This window comes from Canis aureus, chromosome 8, assembly GCF_053574225.1.
Source record: "Canis aureus isolate CA01 chromosome 8, VMU_Caureus_v.1.0, whole genome shotgun sequence".
Lineage (NCBI taxonomy): Eukaryota > Metazoa > Chordata > Mammalia > Carnivora > Canidae > Canis > Canis aureus.
The window spans coordinates 16,186,690-16,196,793 of NC_135618.1; the positions used below are offsets into that span (position 1 = coordinate 16,186,690).

The following is a 10,104-nucleotide window of genomic DNA, read 5'->3' on the forward strand; positions in this document are numbered from 1 at the left end:
GACGCCTACCTTGGTGCCAAATTCCTGGTCATAACCTAGGTGACATCTGACTCCTGTACTATCAGCCCCCTAAAAGTGCAACCTAACCATGGCCCCATGGACAAAGAAACATGTGCTTAAGGATGATGAGGTTTGGTGGTCAGAGATGGGAGCCTGCCCTTTTAGTCCTTCTGGTTGGTGGAAATGACCAGAGCAGAGCAGGAACTAGCTGGGTCATGGACTTCCAGATGGTTTGGCCTTCCTAGATCTTTTTAAATGGCCTTCCTTTCCCTTTTGCTATCTAAATTCCATCCCTTTCCTCAAGACCAGGCATATATCATGCATATTATCTGTACACATACACAGTGAATGTATGTGTAAGGTCCATGAAGCAGGGACTTTGTTTTGCTCACTGCTGGATAACCAGTGCCTAGAAGAGCACCCTGGCACATAGTAGACATTCAGTAAACATACTGAATAAATGAACTGCGGTTCCATACGAGAAGTAAGTCCTAATGTCCCCATCATCCACTGTATGAACTGACTTGTTTCCCATGCATCACCAATGACACTAGCTATGTACCAATCTTAGAATGAGAAAACATTCAATAAACAGTCACTCAAATCACTGTGTGCTATGGTTCAAAAGAGCAACCCTGGTTGAGAAAGGCTGAGTTTATGAGGGAATGAATGGATCACAAGTCCTTCCTCCATGTTGCCTCCTTTGACCATCCCACTTTAGGGTCAGTCAATGATATATTAACAGAATAAATAGAACTTTTTATTTCTACCCAGATTGGGAAGCTCTCCCTGCATCTGTTAGGTATGTCTCGGGTTGGGAATGGTTAAGAGTAAAAGGCTCCTGCTTAATGACTGGTGTGTACTTAGGAGAGGGATGCTCAACCATCCCTGTAAGGTGACTTTTGGGATCCCATAGTTAATGGCTCTGTAAGCAGATCCAGCCTTTTAAAGGTTTCACAAAAGGGCATATACACAATTGAGGCTACAGTTCTGAGTACTGTCTGGTCCTGATAAGGCTGGCTGGGAATGCCCTGTTCTATCCTTTCCCCAAATCAAATGCTCTTTGAGAGCTGGCCAAGCATTTGAGACCAACCAAGCAGTACTAAGTGCATTATCTTGTCTAAGCAAAGCATGAGAAATAAATTAAGATCCTTGCTGACCTCACCATCTTAAAAAAAAAAAAAAAATCTCTGCTTTTACCTAATGTCTGGTCAATGCCCTAAAGAGAAACTTCTTCCTTCCCTTAAATTTTACTTAGGCTAAAGAGATTTGGTCCTTTCTGCAGTAAGTCTTGCTGTACAAGGACACTTCTGTTTCAGCTTTCTCTGGTCATTTCTAAACCAATGACTAGCAAAGGGAATGGGATTATCATGATTAGCTTAGATCCATAGGCTCTATCCTAGGAGTTCCAGAAGTCATAGAGGGAAAGGGTAGATACCTGAAAAGAAAACCAGGAGTTTTTTTCTTAGTTGCATATGCAGGAATGGGTACTGAGTAAGCAACCTGTAGTGTCCATTAGGAAGGATTTCATAGATAGGACAGATTTTAGGGTGAAAAATTTAAATACGAAACAAAAAAAAGAAACAAATTATTTTCCTATGGTTGCACGGAGTGATATTCTCTGTCAGCTGCAGTGACCCATCCAATGGTTAAAGGAGAAAACATTTTTTTTTAAGTAGTTGTTTCCTTGAGGTGTTGCTTTTTAACTACTGCAGGTCACCTATGTGTGAGTTACATATATCAGACTTCATCAGCCTAAAAACATAATGAAAATTAATGAAGATAAGTGATTATACATCAAGCTAAAAGTGCAAGGCTATGGACAAAGCGCAATAAACAGCTGGTCAGAGGAGAAAGGATTTCCTTCCAGCTGGGAGGACTTGGGAGGACTAGCACGGTGTCCCTGCTATATATACAGGAACTGTATATAAATTTATATATATTTATACATATATACATACATACAGCACTATAACATATTGGGCTTTTTTTCCTATCTCATCCCTTTTCACCTTCCTTTTGGGTTTATTTTGTTTATTATTTTATTTCTTTTTAAAAAAGGTTTATTAAGAGCCTATCACTTGAGGGGATATGTGCTGGGCCCTGGGGTTACAAACACATATAAGATATAATCCATGTTATGGAAGAGTTCACGGACTAATGATGGAGGTGATCAAAATGTAAAAAAAAATTCGCCATGACATGGGAGACATCCTATAGAATAATTGAAATAACTTTATGGTGATCCAGAAGAGCAGCATACCCTGCTTAGGAAAGTTAAGGGATTTTTTTTTTTTTTTTGAAAGTTAAGAGATTAACAGTGAGTGAAGTCTGCTTTGTTCATGTGGCTTAAGTCCTTCATGGAGTTTCCAAACCTTTTCCAACATGCCCTATTGTCCATTCACCTATCCAATCTACTCTCCTTCTACTCCCCAACAAGAAAGATACTAAATCTTTTCAGGCTGAGACAGGAGGCTCAAGCCATTCCTGCCATTCCATAGGTTCCTGTCCTGAGACTGGTCATATTATCATCCTGCCGCTGGACACACATGGTACAACCTCGAAGTCCTTGCATGTGCTGTCAACATTGAACAAAGGACCAGATATCCTTTCCCTGCCTTTCACTTTGAGCCATCCTAGCTAATATATAATCCAGTCTCACTTCAACAAACCTCTTCAGATCATTCCAGCTTGTCCTAGTCTCTGCTGAATCCCCAGAGTGGTTATCTTCAAATCTTCTTGTGTCTTCCCTTATAATTTTTTTTAAAGATTTTATTTATTTATTCATGAGACACAGAGTGAGAGAGAGAGAGAGAGAGGCAGAGACACAGGCAGAAAGAGAAGCAGGCTCTCTGTGGGGAGCCTGATGTGGGGCTCAATCCCGGGACTCCAGGATCACGCCCTGGACCGAAGGCAGGCATTAAACCGCTGAGCCACCCAGGGATCCCTTCCCTTATAATTTTTGAAAAAGAATCTATGTGTACCCTACATAATTTTGAACTGACATTGAGAAATGTTCATCATATGTTTAATTTCCAACATACTCTATCATATTCTATGATGTCTATGGGCTCTGAATCTGTTTTTTATCAAAATCTTGGAACTGCATACCTAATCCATTTAATTTATAGACAGTATCTATCATATAAATTAGCAAACCCAGCTCTCATTGTCAAACCAACCATCCCAATCAGAATCACTTTCTGTCAGAAAAAGTCCTACTTTATTTTTCAGCTCAAATAAGCTCCATGTTAATGCTCACCCCTGTGACAACCATCTCACTTTTGAATGTTAATTAGACGGTGGATGGATGGATGGATGAGTAGATAAGCAAGCCCTCAGTTTGCCAAGAGTTTGTCAATTGGGTGAAATAAGGGACTGCTTTCTGGCACTCACAAGACTCCCTTCAGGAGCAAGGTATCCTGAAATTGTCCCCTTGTTTGGGCCCTTGGGGTAATGTACATTCGTAAGACTTAAACTGGGTAAGAGGTTTGTCTTTCATTTGCAATAAAGACATTTAAAATAAGAGGTGAGGGGGCACCTGGGTGGTTCAGTAGGTTAAGTGACCGACTCTTGACTTCAGCTCAGGTCATGATCTCAAGGCCATGAGATCAAGCCCCAAGTCAGGCACCCTGGTCAGTGGGGAGTCTGCCTGAGATTCTCAGATCCTCTCTCTCTCTCCTTCTCCCTCCCCACCACTCGCTCTCTCTCTTTTTCTCTCTCTTTCTCTCTCAAATAAATACATAAATCTTAAAAACAATAAAAACAAAATAAAATAAGAGGTGAGAAGAATCAGTCAGCAGAACACAGGCTTGGCAGATCAATTTTAGAAAAGAGTATAAAAAAAAATAGAAAAGAGTATAATTGGAAATTGAAGATCTAGAAATTTATTCACTTAAAATTAATTGTAAGGCCCCATGGAAACTCAGTTATTCTCATCCAGTGGCATTCCCTAGGTTGTAGGGACCATCTTGAAATCCCACAAGAGGCCCAAAGTCTAATTCTACACATGGACTTGGTTGCATTAGAGTATTGAGCTTGCCAGCTTTCTGATCCACATTTTGGTTTTCAGAAACTCTCTCATGATTATATACTCAGTCTTCTCAGTTTCCCATTGCCTATTAACCATGATTTATTTTCATCTTCATTCTTGAACAGAGATCTAAATTTCCTGAATGAAGAGACTATGAAGACTTATTTTAGCTTCTCTTCTCCTTGCATCTGAAAAGAAACTCCTGGCTGGGGCTTCTCCTTCTCGGTTGAAAGTCATCAGGAAAACCACCTTGGAAATTTAAGGGTGGGCTGGTGAATGTAAAAACTGAATTTGGAGTTGGACGGTCTTATGATTGATGGTCAAATATCTAAGAACTTGAAGTTACTTGCTGAAGCTGTGGAAAAACTTGAGCAACTTCCCCTGCCCCAACGCAGACCACACACCCCTCTATAGTGACAGGGATATTTATGGGGAAATACACTTCTTGTTCCAGGGTGATTTTCAGCCTCCCATTTTGTGAAGGTTTCCTACTGGACTTGCTAGAAAGTAGAAAATGCTGAGTTGCTACAGTCTACAGTAGTAGGACATGTCCAGCCGTCCCTGGAGTTCAGTTCAGTTCCACTCAGGCAGATTTATTACACTCTGTACACCTACTAATGAGTGAAAGAGACAGGATTTCTACCTTCAAGGAGTTCAGATGATAGGTGAGGCTGAGGTTCATACATACAATTGCAGTTATAATGGAGGCTACACTATCCACCTTCCCAAGGACTGTAAAATTCCTGAAAACAAAAGTGATTTTCAAGAGATACTGGAAGTCTATCACTTGGTTCTGCTCTCTGGTTGTTGCCAGGTTCTCGCCAGATTCTCTGAACAAGCGTCTGACTGGACGTCTCCCTTCAAAAGCTAATTACTCTGTGAAGAATGTCACGATTGTCTCTTAGTATTGCTTCATGGCACATTCCTGGTGAATTCATTTCCAGACTAATCTACCCTCACAACAAGATACTATTTCTTTACCATTCCACAAAACAAATCCAGATTTTTCATTCTGCTCTATTATATATGATGAGTTCAGAATTCTGAGTGATTTCTGAAGTATTTTCTCTCTCCTGAGGGCTTCAGAGAGGCAGCTCTGGGCATGATTCCGGAGCTTCTGGGATAAGCAGGTATTCCTGGGCCTAGGTTGTGATATAGTGACAGTTGCTTTGGTTTGCATTGTCCTGAGGGCCAGCTGACTAGAAGGTTGCAATCCTTCCAACTAGGGGCACTCGGTTGTCCTTTGAAGTAGAGGAAGGTTTAAGGAAGTAAAATCCTCTTATTTTAAGAGCCTAATCAGGAACTGAGTCAAAACACCATTTGACAATACTTTGATGCATGATTCTCTAAGGCTAACAAAAAAGTTTTGAAGAAACGGATGAATAGTTTCTTTTTCCATCTAGATAAATTTTTTAAAAAATACTGGAGTCATAGGGCAAACAGCAGAATACAAGTATTTATGACCCTGGATATCACATATAAAACAAGGTTACTACTGAGGGCAGGGACATTTCTACCTGGAAGGTCTGAAACATCACATGAATGAGCCAGAACCTGGGCTTTCATTCTGGCTGCCAGGCCAATGTATCAGATATTTTAGGGTTCATTTGATTTGGTTCAAGCAAAGTGGAAAAAGTCAGGGGGAAAGATAGATATCTTAGGCCCAGATTAACAGTCTGGAAGCAAATATGGGATTTTCCCTCATTATTTGAGAAGAAACCTGAGTATCCACAAGAAGAAAAAAAATGAAAGCATGCTCTTAACCAGAACAGCCGCTGAGAAAGAGCCAGGTGCAAGCTTTGGCGACAAGATAAGCTTTTTTTCTCTCCTCCTCCACCTGTATTCTTTCCCAATGTCTCCACCCCACCCTTCACCCAAACACTTTCCTCCTTCCGTCCCCTTAAAAATCACCAAAAACACCGGCTATGATTAATGGCTAAGGGATAAGAACAGATGTGCAATCCTCATACATTCTTGGTTTGGATCAAACTGACTCTTCTGAACTCCCCTTTCTAAAACTCCCCATAATGCTTTGCCATCAGCCTCCCTCCTCCCCTTTCCTCTCTGAAGCATGCTAATTAAAGTTCCACCAGTGAAGGACTTGAGCTGGCTCTCTCTGCCGGATCCCTAACTGTGTCATGCCCCTGCTTCCTAATTGGACATGCCAGCAGAAATCAGTGCAAAGCGACTTCTGTGGGAGCAGCTGCTGAGGCTGTTCCCCGACCCCCATGCTCATCACCCCTCCTCCAATGAGGGTATTTTTCTGTTGTCACACCTTGGGCAGTATTTCAGAAGCTTACTTATCCTGCCGCTCACTTTCTCTACCCCTACACCTCTGCCCCCAAACAAGACAGTAGGAGAGAAACATGAGATTTGATTTTATCCTAATTGAACAATAGCCCTTATTTCATCTCAAGTAAGATAAATGGGCTGTCCAACCTCACTCCTCACTTTGTCTGTAATGAGGCTTCCCTCTCAACTGTTTACTAAAGTATTAAAAAGCACTTTGCAGCACCTGCTGGTATCGTCCGTCAAAGAGAGTCAATGGTACAGATGAAGACATATGAGAAAGGTGGAGAGATATGGGGCCTTTATGAAACTTCAGATTCCAGACCTATTAGAAAGAACTGCTTCCCTCTCTATGAATTCAGTGGGGAGGGGGTTGGGGAAGGCCCTTTTCTTCTTGGCAGCAAAGTGCTTTCTATAGGGCAGGACAGCACTTGGCAGGTTTTCCCAGGGTCAGACCAAGGTGGGTAACTGATTGCAGCCATTAATGTCCAGGTGGTAAGAAATTGCCTAAATTCCGAGATCCTAATAAGTCATTAGCATTTCTATACTGAATGCACTTGTGTGGACCCTTCCCTCACCCACGGTGATAAAACACATGTCTGTTCCTGCTCATGCTCTATCTCCGGCTGTTCTTTGAAGAGATGAGCACTTTCAGAAGTTGATTGCTGCAACGGTGAGTACCCCAGGATTGGGAGCCTGGAGAACAGCACCCACGAGGGTTTTGACACTGAATACTGTGTGACCTTACACGAGGAACTAAACTTCCCTGCTACATAATTTCTTCCCTTACAATATAAAGAGGCAACGTGTTCTACTGCTAAGTATTCTGGTACAGGTAATGAAAAACCATCTGTTTGATGTACTGAGATTTTTCGGTAAGAATTAAGTGTGGATGTTTGATTGGGTTACAGCCACAGTCCTGTTCGAAGCTTGCATTCAACAATTTGGGAGCCTACTGCGCACATACATGAGGCAGAAAGGAAGATAAGACATAGAAACGTACAAAGTGAAAATAAAAAGCACAGCTATACTAGTCAAGTGTCTCGTCTAAGAGCCCACCGATACCTCTTCCTGACGGCCTCTCAAGTAACTAAACTGTTCGTCCCATAGCAGAGCAAGCATTTGTCACCTTGTACTGTCGGCTGCCTTTATACTTTATAGTCCCCTCTGCTTGTCTGGTAGCTTCAAAAAGAAAGGACTGTGTCCTATTCATTTCTTTGTCCTGCAAGCTGGCAGACATGCAAAGTTTGTTCATAAGTAAATGGATGGAGTGAATAAATAAGTATCAAATACAGACCATAACTTCTTTTTCTTTTAAAATATTATTTATGTATTCATGAGAGACAGAGAGGCAGAGACATAGGCAGAGGGAGAAGCAGGCTCCCTGTGGGGAGCCCGATGTGGGACTTGATCCCAGGACCCCGGGATCATGACCTGAGCCAAAGGCAAACATGCAAATACTGAGCCACCCAGGTGCCCCCAGACCATAAATTCTAAGAGAACTTTTGTGCTATAGTGGGAAAAGTCCTAGAATAGGAGCCAGAAGGCCAAGGTGCAAATCACCAACCTGTCATTCTATAAGAGTCTGACTTTGGGCTCTCTGAGCCTCAGTGTCCACATCTGAAAAATAGTTATGCAAATACTCAAAACAGAGTTGTTGTGGGCATTAAGTGAGATGATAGAGATAAAGCACTGCTAAATACAGTTTTACTCTCTTATCCTGTGACCCTTTTCCCTAAACAGTGGGAACACAGCACTGAAGTTCAAAGGAGAGACCCAGGGACAATAGATTTCAAGGTTAGCAAAGAAGTAAGAAGTTGTAAACCATAGATGTAGATGAATTCTCAAGGAGGAAGAGAAGAGAAAGAGGCTGATCACAATATTCAAACAAATTCCCACAATTACAGAGGGGGAGGTTAAGAAACAAGTTTTTCTGACACTTACTAAAATGATAAGGAAGGGGCACCTGGGTGGCTCAGTGGTTGAGCACCTGCCTTTGGTTCAGGGCATGATCCCAGGGTTCCGGGATGGAGTCCTGCATCAGGGTCCCCACAGGGAGCCTACTTTTCTCCCTCTGCCTATGTCTCTGCCTCTCTCTCTATGTCTCTCATGAATAAATAAATCTTTAAAAAAATAAAAAAATGACAAAGAAGACTTTATTCTGCACTCTTGTGATAGGTGTCAAGATTATCACAGTAGGAGAGGGCCTCAACACTGAATACAGTCAAGGCAGTGGGAGATTCACAGATGGGGGGCACGAAGGGGGAACTGTTGGATGGGAATTTAATAAGAGAAGACATCGAGGGTAGGCGGATTCTTGATAAACAGATGTGACAGGATTCTTTCTATGACTGGACTAGGCAGGCCAAAGACAGGGCCCAAAAGCAAGGCCTAGGGGAAAAGAGCACTCACAAGAGCCTGACTGAAATTTGGTCAAGAAGAGTGTCTTTGCACATAGGGAAATTACAAGCTACAGAAAACATTAAAGAAAGAGGATGTTGTGTCCTGGAGGCAATTCGAGAATAGAATGGTGATGGAGGGTATTATGCTGAGTGAAATAAGTCAATCAGAGAAGGACAATTATCATATGGTCTCACTTATATGTGGAATATAAGAAACAGCACAGAGGATCATAGGGGGAGGGAAGAAAAGGGAATGGGAAGTCATCAGAGAGGGAGAGAAGCCATGAGAGACTCTTAACTATAGAAAACAATAGGAAACTGAGGGTTGCTGGAGGGGAGGTGGGTGAGGGATGGGGTAACTGGGTGATGGACATTAAGGAGGGCACATGACGGGATGAGCACTGGGTGTTACGGGTGTTATATGCAACTGATGAATTATTGAACTCTACCTCTGAAGCTAATGATGTACTATTTGTTAGCTAATTGAATTTAAATTAAAAAAAAAAAAAAGAACAGGGACACCTGGGTGGCTTAGTGGTTGAGCGTCTGCCTTTGGCTCAAGGCATGATCCCGGGATTCAGGATCAGTCTCACATCAGGCTCCCACAGGGAGCCTCCTTTTCCCTCTGCCTATATCTCTGTCTCTCTGTGTCTTTCATGAATAAATAAATAAAATCTTAAAAAAAAAAAGAACAGAATGATGAAATCTATGGAATGTAATGACAAGATCCAGGAAAAAGAAGACTAATCTCCACGCATGAGTATTTTGGCTTCTGGATCTTAAGTCTGGGTCATTACTTAAAACTTCTTCTGTTTGGGTTATTATAAAAATCCTCAGTGCATTTTCAACAGTCTGTTTACCAAAAAATGAAAAGCATACTTTCTGGAGGAATAGGGAACTTATAATAAATATATCTTTCTTAAAATGTGCTACTCAAAAACACACACTATTCTTTCTAAGCAAGACTAGACCTGAACAGTCAACAGGGGTGTTATGGCTTCCCTTGTTCCAGATGTGCTGCATCTATTACCACATCCTCTAGCTGCCTTCATCTTTGTGGCAACCACGTCTCACTCCTGGCCTCAGACTGAATCTGTGCTTCACTAACACAACCTCACTTTCTTTGAAAAAACATAAACAAATCAGAGGTTATTTAACAGTATACTTGCCAATTAATTATTTTGAAACTAAGGTTCAACTTGAACTTAACTGATTCTGACAATGTCAGAACTTTTTTTTAAGAGTTTATTTATTTATTCATGAGAGACACACACACACACACACAGAGAGAGAGAGAAAGAGAGAGAGAGAGGCAGAGACACAAGCAGAGGGAGAAGCAGGCTCCATGAAGGGAGCCTGATGTGGGACTCGATCCCAGGA

General features: G+C 41.7%; 1 protein-coding gene across 2 annotated transcripts in view; it reads left to right on the plus strand.

Annotated features, from left to right (window-relative positions):
• The window catches only part of SH3GLB1 (SH3 domain containing GRB2 like, endophilin B1), a 62,976-nt gene extending 56,838 nt beyond the window's left edge, over positions 1–6,138 (plus strand). For both annotated transcript variants that reach the window (XR_013384254.1, XR_013384253.1), the window contains exon 12: positions 4,159–6,138. The gene's annotated coding sequence lies outside the window, so the exon portion shown is untranslated. The remainder of the gene's footprint in view (positions 1–4,158) is intronic.
• Positions 6,139–10,104: the final 3,966 nt, after the last annotated feature.